We start from the raw sequence: 11989 nt of genomic DNA on the forward strand, positions 1-11989 counted from the left end.
AAAAGGCTTACCCAATCATAAAAGACTGTAGTGCATATTCGGATACTACTCGCAGTTAAGTAGTGACTGTGTGTGGTCGTTGTCCTTCGTATATACTGAACTATTGAAAACTAAGGTATATATAATGGTTCATATACTGGACTATTGAAAACTAAGAAATATATAAGGATTATAGTATAATATATAAATATTTTTAGACTCTTTTCATAGATCTGGTAATATTATGCTATACTATCGGAGTTGAACGCTTATTCCAAGCTGTGAAAAAAAGTCGTATGGAACGGGAAAACGCAGGGTCCACACAAAAACTAGTTCATCTAACTAATTTAAGTCATACATTACAGGGCATTACATAGTTAAGCTCATAAAAGTATAAATGCTATTAATAAATAAATTTTTGTCATTTTGTTGAACAAAGGAGTTCAACAATTGTGTCCGATACACGGAAAAAACTCTTCAGCTTAAAATGTTTATTGAAATGTTTTTTGTTTCTATGCCAATTACTTTTGTCTTAATTTATTAGTATTTCTTTTTTAATTAAGATTAAAATTCTTAAATAAATATTTTTTTTTGAATCAATTAAATTTTTTTTATACGGCTTTTGAAAAGATTGTTATATTTTAGTTACAATGCATCTTGGTCTCTAACAAGATAGATAGAGAGATAGATTTTAAACGGGTTGGGTACTTGTCACCACATCACTGCACCCCTTGACGATTATTGTGACACACCCACTTTAGTTCCATAAACGAGTAGCAGTTAAGAACGCCATTATGGCGTTTGAAGAGATGTTGCCTAATTCCGTTATAAGTGAAATTCGTTATGATATGTATTAATTGTATTATTTCAAGTTTGATTTCGTTCAAAAAAATGTTTAAAGTGAATATCCGATATAAGTACCACACCAAGCCAGACAGAAAGCACTCTTCACATATCTTCAACATGTTTTGAGTTATGTTGAATTTGGGCTCAACTCAGCAGCTTTTGTACATATTTTCTCAATGATATACAATATTAAACTTTCTTTTTCATATCTTTTATTAGTGATTTATTTCTGTTTGACTTTCTTCTTTAAAACCGGATATCCGCACAATTCATGAACAAACAATTTTATCACTAAATCAAGCTATTAACTTAACAAGAAATTATATATGAAAAAGCGTAAATTAAACCAAAACCAAACTTACGTGAGTTCGATTTAAAAATACTCATATATGCAAACTATGCATTGACGTCACAATACGTAAGCAACTGAACAAGTCAATAAGTCCGCAAGTCAGCGAGTCTCGTCTCTAAACCAAAATGAAAGGCACTTTTTATGGTTAAATTTTTTTTCAACCACACATTTTACACAAAAAAATAAAAATTAAACAGACTTTCTTTGGCAAATTACTAATTATAGTTTAAAACTTCGTATTCACTTTATTTTCCATGGCTGGGAAATATTTCAAAGATGAGTAAAATACAAATTACATCGAAACGATTTCAAGCTACAAATGAATCACACAACAGTATACACAATATATACGTCCCACCCGTCCCCCACCAATAAAATGTTATGTTTTTTTTTTTCGTAATATATCAGATTTCAGCTGTGACTAAGATTAAACAGTTGTTTTGGTAAAACCATTGTGTTTTTTCTAATAATTAAATTAAAACGAAAAATATCAGGTCAAACTCCAAAACTCTTGAAACGTCATTGCTTCTTAGTAATTGTTTTTTTAAATAAAATTTTTACTCAAATCTTAAAAGTTTTTGTATATTAATTTTTATATGTAAATAACATTTATTAATCATTAAATATATTATTTTTTTTGAAAGAACCTTAAACGTTCTCAAAAGCTTCCGAAAATTAAATGCTATGTGAACATACATATGTGCATAGTAACGAACGAATATCTTCTGAAAACACCTTTTTCAAATATATAAGTATATAAGTTATAAATTTTGTTATTGAAAAATATTATTCAATTAATTTTATATTCATGAAATCAACAGAAAAGTGTCACCAACGTCATATTATATATTTAACATATTAATACTAAAAAATACTATTTTTTTTTTTCGTATATATTAATTGTGTTAATATTGCCAATGGTACCAACGGGTGTCTACGTTTCATAGTGGTATTTCCTTTAATACATACTATATTTGTAGCAATATTCTTAGAAATAACTATAGAAAATAAGTTAATTTTATATAATTAACAAAACAAAAATAACTTTTTATATGGATGTAATGGGATTTCATAAATTACTAATTCTTAATGATAATTATCTTTAATGTAGACAGACATGAAGAAGACAAAGATATAATTTTTATATTTTTTTAATACTTTTAAATAAATATCTAAGATATTACAGAAAATTACAATTTAAAATTAATTTATTAAAATAATATTTTGATATAATACAAACGGACACCTTCCAATTGAACCCGCAATTCTACGTGAAAAATGGTTTTATCGATTGATTGGTAAATCTGAGATAACTTTTTTAATCCAAATTCACTTTTAGTGCAATTTTCATTTTTGTTTGGTATAAATCTGTATAACACGCGAGATTAATTTATAACACTCGAGATTAATATATAACACTCTAGATATTTTGCCAGAGTAGCAATATGATCCTTAAATTAACTGCTGTTTTATATGATTTTATTTTTTTTATTTAAAAAAAGTGTGATATATATCCAATTTGTTTGTTTTATATATTTAGCTATCTATTGATACTATACTATTATTGATACTTTTAATTGATAATATTTGTAAAAACGAAAAAAAGTAGAGTCATGAAAGTTGTGTACAACTGCACAAAAAAAAAGTTGGTGTAAACATTATAACTCATTTGGTTTATATACTAACACAGCTACAAAAATTTTAGATTACTTTAAAAATGTTTGATGGGGCAACAAAATCTGATAGATCTAGATGTAATCCAGATTTACCAATGGAAAACGTCATAAGAAAGCTGTCCGTTAAAGAGAATGTATTTTGTATGATAAAAGCAAATTGAAGATAAGCAAAATTGCACAATTGAAAGACATGTCCCCGATCGTGGGAGCTTTTGTTTCACATAGTAAGCCGTGATAAGTACAAAAAAAAAGTTAATGATAAAATTATAGTATTAGAAATTATTTATGTTATGTTATTGTACGATTACAATACAGTACATAAGTACATATACCCAAATTAGAATCACTATGTTTTGAGACACGTTCTTGTGCAAAAATAGTGATGTGACGTTATTACATATAATTATTTAAAAGAATCACCATAAATCTATATTTTTCATATAGGAATCAGTGTTGGTTTTGGTTTCGGAAATTTTATAATGTCAATGTCACTACGTAGGGGTGGCAGTCACAGAAAAACTAATAATAAATATTGCCATTTCTTGCTTTTATTTATCTGATCACCGACGTAAGTGCAAAAAAATATTAAAAAAAAAGAAATCTTTCTGAAATAAAACCACAAATTTTAATTTTAGAGCAATCAATATATGACAAAATTGAGTTATAATTTATGAACGTTTTCAATTCTAAGAATTGTTATATGTGAACGGTCATTGTTTATTAAAAAAAAAAATAAAAGTAATTAAAGAGTAAACAATCGACTTTTAATATATCTAATGTGACACAGATATATAGAGTCCGCAAATTCAAAGCGCTCTTCCTTTTTATAAGGAAAAATAAAATAAAAAAATTAAAATAATAAATAAAAAATAAAAATAAAAACATAAAAACTTAAAAACCAAAAACTTTTAAAAAAAATTAAGAAAAAACATATAAAAAATTGAAACAAATTATTAAAAAAAAATTTAAAAAATTAAACGAAATTAAAAAAAAATTATTTTCTATTAGTTTTTAATTAAAAATGAAAAGAATAAAAAAATTGAAAAAAATAAAATTAAATGTAGAATAATAAAAAAAAATACAAAAAAAAATATATATAAAAAAATAAAAAGAAATTAAAATAAGAACATATGAAAAAAGAAAATTAAAATACTAAATACTAAAAAATATGTAAAAAAATAAAAAAAAATTAAAAAAAATACCCGAAGGCGACTAACATATATACAGTACTTTCTTGTTTTTTCTGTAAATAATATAATACTTGTACACTACCAAATTAATTCCCGAAATTTATATATTGGGATTTTATTATTCTGTAAAAAAATTAAAAACAAAAGATTGACTAATGGGACTTTCTTTAACTTTTTGCAAATAAAAAATAACTGGAGATAATTAATTGATCTGTAATACATACACATTTTCTAAAAATTTCTATTTGACTTTAATTTATATGCATTTAATGCAATGCATCTTTAGGTCCTCTGCTTTAATAGTCATAAAATTGTATTAAAAACCATCATATTAGCAAAAATAATATTAAAGGTCAACACTGTTTCATTACGTTGAATCACATTACAGTATTGTTATTATTTATAACAATATTATATATGGTTGATCATGGAGAAATTATTATATTTAATTATAGATACTAATACATAATATGGAAACATCAAATAAAGTTAAACTCTTAAACTATTCATTGGACTATCGGAAAATTAAAGTTTAGTTTATAAACCTCTATGAAAATAAATATTTCCCATAATACTGTTAAAATACAATAGATTTGGGGCCAAGGTAAATGCCGTTCAGACTGAGACAGGCTAAATCTTAGAATTTTATTGATGAAAAGATTATGCAGAACGTTTTAGTTTGTTTAACATATAAATTTAAGAAGTCGATTAAAGAAATGTGAAATATATAATGAAACTTTATCTCATATTCTTTGCAAATTCTTCGTAGTAGACAAGAAAGGTATAATATGGGAATCTAGGAATATATGCTATTATTTTTATATTAAATATTAATGAGGATGGATTAGGTGAGCTTCTATATTTTGCATAGTACACATTATGCATATGTAGATCTATCGTGTACAAATGTTTAATTACTTCTGATAGAATAAATTCTGATGGATTGTTAAATATGAAATTCTACAAAATTCTATGGAATTTTGATTTATTAGAGTTAGCTGCAATATATTATTTAAACATTTTTTTAAGAGTATTAACAAAAAGACCTTCGACTTGTTGATATTTTCTATATAAATTTTCCTAAACTTAAAAAGCAAATTTAATTTTTTTCTTGGGGTAGGATTTTTTCACAATTAACAAAATTTAATTAAAATCTGTATGTGAATTTGCCAATTTTTTAAGCCAACTAGAGTCTTTATTTTTGAAATGAAATTTTCGAAAATAATGTAATTTTATGTTCAGATTGAAAAATTATTGCACGTACAAAAGTGCACACAGTGAGAATTTGATTTTATGCAGTGTAAAGCTGGTCGAAATTATTTGATTTTCACATTACACTGCTATGTGCAAAATAATGCAAAGGCATAAATTATTTTCGGCCTAATTTACGATATTGCTATGTTTACGCGATATTGCTATGTTAAACTTATATACATAAATATATTTTTTTTAATTGTTAAATTTTATTTATTGATTTTTTTATTGATTTATTATATCAAATATTAGTAATAATGTTTTTTTTTATTTGATAATTTTTAAATAATAGGATAAATAAAAAAAATGCATTGCACTCACCGTTTTGCTATTGTTATGTTGTTGTTGTTGTTTCTGCATACTATCTATATTTGTTAATTTAATGTTGTTGTTGTTATTATTATTATTATTTTTGTTGCAATTACTTTTACTATTATTGTTAAGATGATTTTGATTTTTAATGTGATTATTTGAATTTGTTGCACTACTGCTGCCATCTAATACCATCAACTTCCATAATTGTTTTAAGCCAATGTTATCCACACAAGAAAAACGTAACTTTTCATTCGACCACGCCATTGTTGCGGCAGTTGTTGCTGTTGTTGTTTGTGTAGCGTGTTGTTGCAGTAATGTTGAAGTCATAGTTTCCATGAAACGTTGCAATAAACTAATATGATTTTTTACAAAACAGTTGTTTTTTTAATAGACTTTTATGTTATTGTTGTATACTTTAATGCGTTTATTTCTTTATCGCAAATATAAAGCAGATATTTTGCTTATTTTTTTTTTTATCTTTTTACGCTTTTTTATTTTTCTAATATTTATGATTGTTTTGTTTTGAACACAAAACACATTTCAACATTCAACATATCAATTACACTGTGCTGTATTTTTTAATAAACAAATGTTTTCTTTTAGTAAATTTATATTTTACACAAATTTTCATTATTTTTCTCAATGTAACAATGCGTATATTGCGAACATCGATTTTTTTCACTTTAAAATATTTTTTCTTCCCCGATATGAAGAAATACTTATAGAAATTTTCTTATTTTATTTTAGAACGCTTCGACACACCACCCTTCGCACATCTTTCTATTTTGCTCGCAGTCGCACGACTAACTGGTTTCGGTTGGAAGCGGCGTCTTTTCTTTGGCGATCGAATCAACAATTTTAAATTTCGCTCTCACATATTCGCTGTGTTTTTTTGCACTGAGATTGCTGGATATTTTTTGAAAGCTTTGTTTGTGTATGCAAGCAAAAGGGAGCTAGACCTCCAAGAAGCTCTCGTGTAGAGTTGCCAGGCAACAAAGAAATTTTCAACTGATCGTTAATAAATCAGAAATGTTTTAAGTGGTGTATAGGCCGTGTGCGAGTTCGAGTAAATTGAGGTAAAATAAATTGAAATTGCTTGTTAATTTATTGCACTTAATTATTACTTTTGGTTAAAAGTTTTTAAATTTATTTATTTAATTATAAAATATCTTATAAAATTTTCACACCTAATTTACCTAATTTTTATTTAATTTACACTACTCGCAATTCTAGTAAATACCAAAATTTGCTGCCATACCGACATAATTTACTGTTTCCCTCAATTTACTATCAATTTATTCGAATTTGCACGCGGCCTAAGTGGTATACAGACGAAGTTCAGTAAATTGGCATATGGTGAAGTGATAATTTGACAAACGTTTAATTTTTTTTGAATAAAGTTGAACAGTCAAAAAAACTGGAATATATTTTTGCTTATTATATTATAAGATACGACAAGAATATAAATTTGACAAGAAAAAGTAAAAGAAGTAAAATTCAAGAAAGAGGTTGTTTGGTTGGTTGGTTGGTTTCAGTGAAAGGCCATTAAATAACTTCCATGTATCTCAATTAGCGAATTTTCGCCACTTTGCTATCACATTCTTTACTAGAATCCTAATATAGAAGAGTAGAGACTAAATCAATCCAGAAAATTTAGATAATTTAATAGGCATTTCGTCTTCACCAATGAACAATCTGATAAACTTTCAAAGAAGTATCTTCCTAAAAAACTTTCTCTTCTGAACTTCAAAACCGGGCATTCACAGAGAAAATGTATTTTGGTTTCTTTTTTGTGCGGGTTTGCACAACTTCTGCAGTGAGGATTATGGAGAATACGCAGTTTCTCTGATTGGGTTCTTATACACCAATGACCAGAAAGAACTGCAGTAAGCTTTGCAGTGTTCACGCGGTCTCTTCTGATGAGTAAGATGATGATTTGCAAGACTGTAAGCTCTGTTTGGTCTTTCTAAAGATCAAGTGAAAGATTTGTTATTGATCAGATCATACGATTGGCAGCTAAGATTTTGTTCGTATTTTTTGTGTATAAAACTTTTTTTATATAAAATTAAATAAAATACATTAAAATTAAATAAAAAATTTATGATTAATTAATTAATTAAGAACAATTAATTTTAATCTCATTTTTATTACGACGCAGAAGTAAATATATTGATATACTAACAGTCTATTAAAATTATAAAACAACAACAAGAATTCTTAATATTGGGAATTCTCCTGATGAAGGCAAAACCGAATTTGCCGAAATACGTATAGAAATATATAAAATTTACCATCAAAATAAAAGTTAAAATTCTAAGTAACAACACCGACTTTAAAATATAATTTTATTAATATATAATATATATAAGTAAAATTATGTATAATTATAATAATATATATTATATATATATAAATACAAATTTGTATGTACAGACAAACTTCCATAACTCGAACTTTCATAACTCGTACTTCTATAACTCGAACCATAAACAGTGCATCAAGGTTTTAGATAGCAAATTATATACCTATAATTCTGCATCCATAACTCGAACTTCTATAACTTGAATTTCTCTATAACTCGAACAAAAATTTTGTTCCGTGGAATATGGAAAAGTGCATTCTATGAGTTGAATTTTTGTTTTAAGTATAAATGCATTTTGGTGTTAGGAGAAGTTCCTTCTTCCAAACCAAATGTTTAATTTTTTCTTTCTTAAATTGCTTCTTTGTGCAAATGTCTGTCGTTGGTAGCGTGGTTTAAAGTAAATAAAATAACTTCCAATGATACTCCTACGCTTATATTTAGCTTGACAATAAAATTTGTACATCAAGCTTTCTTACAGATGACGATATTATTGAGCACTATAGCTCTAAATTACTGGATTCAATTCTAAGCGCAACGGAAAGTGATGATGAGGGTTCGTTGGATAAAATTGTTCATTAACTTTCCAAGAATAAAGTTATAAATAAATTAGAATTCTTTTTACTGAAAATAAGTAAAACAAATTGAAATCCCAAACACTAATTTCTTGATGTTTCACTTCACTATAACTTCTGTGCTCTATTTGATTTTAAATAAATAAATAAATATCTTAAAATATTTCGAATATTTTCTTTGCAAAATTGAACTTCGATTTATGGAAGTTTGACTGTATATAGAAATATGTAACTATTTTAACCAATATTAAAAATAGGCAGTTTATGTGTTACCGAATATAGAATAAGTTATTAGACCTTAAGATTTGGTAAAGTTTTAATTTTACAAAAAAATATAGACACAATTTTATTAATTAAACGAGTTATCAAATTAAAAAGCATACTTAAATACAAAGCTGGCTATTTCTCGGGCATTACTTGGTGGGTGTATATGTTTAAGGCATCGAGAGTTTGAGTTTGAGGTCTCATAAATACAAAATTTATCTATTTATTTATTTTATTTATTTAATTTATTTATTTAAAATTACAAATCTTAAACTAAGTAAATGATGTCTTGGATGACAGTTCTGTTTGAAATATGTCAATGAGACAGTGCTTACAGATTAAGACCACGGAATGAATAATCTTGACTGATATAGTATATAGGCGCGACTTAGTTTTTTTTTTTGGCATGACAATTTGGTAATAATTTTATTAAATTAAATATAATAACAAAAAACCACACTCGCCATCTACCACCAACAGTATCTGCAATTTTTACATTGATTACAAAAAGAGTGAGTAACAACAAGTAGATGCGCCATCTTCACATTTTCATGACAATATTTTCAACTTTTAAGCTTGATAGAAAATGTTCAAAATAGATCTCTTCACTAAATTCGGTTATTAAATCTAGCTACAGCGAAATATAGCGTAATGGAAAAATTGGTCAGAACGGTGATCTTAATAAAAGCCTATAGTCAAAATGTGGTGTCTAGGAAATTGTGTTCGTATTGTTGATTTATTTATTATATAAATATATGAGTAGAGTGAAGATTATAGGTGTGGTAGAAAGTGACTCCTGTCGACTCTGTCATGAGGAGAAGGGAACATCAGAACATGTTCTATGCAACTGCACAGCGGTTGCATGACGTAGAATTGATTACCTTGGAAGCGGGATGTTAGTCCCAAGTCAAATAGGTAAAATTTAGCCCACAGCAATTACAAGATTTGTCCTAAAATTTAAATTTAAAATTGTCCTAGTTGGGCCTCTAGGTGCACAATAGATCTTTTAGGTCGGGGTGCTTCAATAGCCTATTACTTAAATAATAAATATGAGTAGAGTGATTGAAAAGTGAATAAGTGCTTTACAATACTTTTATATGAAATCTTGAACATAACATGTTTGAAGTTTGTTATTCCAGAGTTTGTATCGAGGTATAACAATGCTACTTAACTGGAGTTGTTCATGTCTGGTAAGAGCAAGACACAAAAAGAATATGCTATAGCCTTTTGAGGTAAATTTCATAGAATAGTTAGAAAATTTACATGAAATTTTTGGAATGCAAGAGTTTTCTGCGGAATGGATATAGCTTCGGTATAAACATTTTTTAGGCGCTGTTACAACAAACCCCACCGAAACCATTATTTTAGACAAATTATTTAGGAGCTTCTAAAAAGATAACATTGTTCAAAACAACTGATTTTACTGTAATCTGTTGTCAAATCGTGCTCGTAAAATCGCGATTAAAGAATAAATTTACAAAAAAATGTTGTTAGGTTCTGTACTGATTTTAATATAAGATAAAACCTTTGCAAATAATATTGTGTATTTACATATAAACTGCGTTGCACTCTTATTCATTACGATCACAACTATGGAAACACACGAATTTTCCTTTTTAACATTTTGACATTCGTTCACTATTACCATGATCGAATATATCACAGTTCCTTCCACATCTAATAGTCCCGTAACCTTTTTGACAGTTATCTCTGCCGGTGTGTTCGTGATCCAAATGCTTCTTCCCTTTTATCTTTTTCTTCTAATGACTCTTCTACTTGACGATCTGGTAGGATGTATTTGCTTGATGAATTTCTTTCGGTTGTTCCACTGAAGTTACTGTCACTGGAGTTATATTGGATTCAAAACTTGCCGGTGCCTCCGACTCGCTTATGCAATTGGTCAATAGCTCTCGACAGCATGTTACCATTTGATTGAATTTTTTCCACTTTCGAAATTTCGAAATAACCTATACGGTGCTGTACGTATGCGCCCTACACCGTCAAGTTTTAAATATTTCTCAAATTCTTCCGACACAAACGTTCGTCCATTATTTGACATAACGGTGTTTGGTATTCCGTGTGTTGCAAAAATTTCTCTCATTAACTTAAGTGTTCTAATTGCAAATATTGTACTGGTTATTTGTACCTCTACCCACTTGCTATTAGCATCTACAACGATCCAAAAATGTCTACACATAAAGAGTCTCGTATAATCAATATTCAACTGTGACCATGGTGTTAACGTTGTTGACCATGGTTTACTTGCTACTGCAGGAGGATTCTTATTGTTTCGTGTACATTTTTCACAACGTCTGGCTAATATTTCTATATATGTATATATTCGATCATAACAATACTGATATAAATAGTCCATCTGATGTATTTTCTTAATCTGTTGGGTAATCTCACGTTCGACTTTCAGGAAATATTATAAATTTCAAATGGTTGGATTGGAGTTCATTAATCGTATGAATGAAACAGCATTATAGAATAAATAATATAAGAAATAATGTTTTTTTTAAACAATATTCAATTTAAAATATGAAGTGCAACATTAAAATAAAAATATGTAAAGCAATCTTTTTATATTAATTAGTATTAATGTCTCTGAGCTTTAAATTTAGAATTTGTAAAGTATTTCATTTATCTGGGAACCAGTGTTAACACCAAATATGACAGCAGCTTGTCTAAGGATTATCTAAAAACCACTTTTAATAGCAGAAGTTAATTAAAGGAAAAGAATTAAAATTTACAACCCAATCACGATAAATGAAAATTAAGTTCTATAACTCTCGTACCATGTGTGAGTCCAATCATAACCAATCAACACTTATAAGAAGGTATTAGTAGTATTTAAGCTAAAAATTCTTCGGAAGATTAATGATGTATTACATTAGATTTATATGGATGGATGAGCTGTGTCAGCTAAGCTTATAATTTAGCAGCACAAATGAAAGAAAATGATCCAAATCAACACCTGAAAAGGTGTTTGATTGAATGCGCTCTAATGGATAGGTTGTAGAGAATGTCCGTGTTTTTAATGAAAGACCCAGCTTAAAAAATTTTTAAATGCATTTGGTACTATGAGCTGGCGACAGTAAGGCACACTACTGTAATGCTACTGTAAGGGCTAAGCGTGTAAACAAGTAAGTTCAATTTATTCAGAAGGTTGGTTTATA

This window comes from Teleopsis dalmanni, chromosome X, assembly GCF_002237135.1.
Source record: "Teleopsis dalmanni isolate 2A chromosome X, ASM223713v2, whole genome shotgun sequence".
Lineage (NCBI taxonomy): Eukaryota > Metazoa > Arthropoda > Insecta > Diptera > Diopsidae > Teleopsis > Teleopsis dalmanni.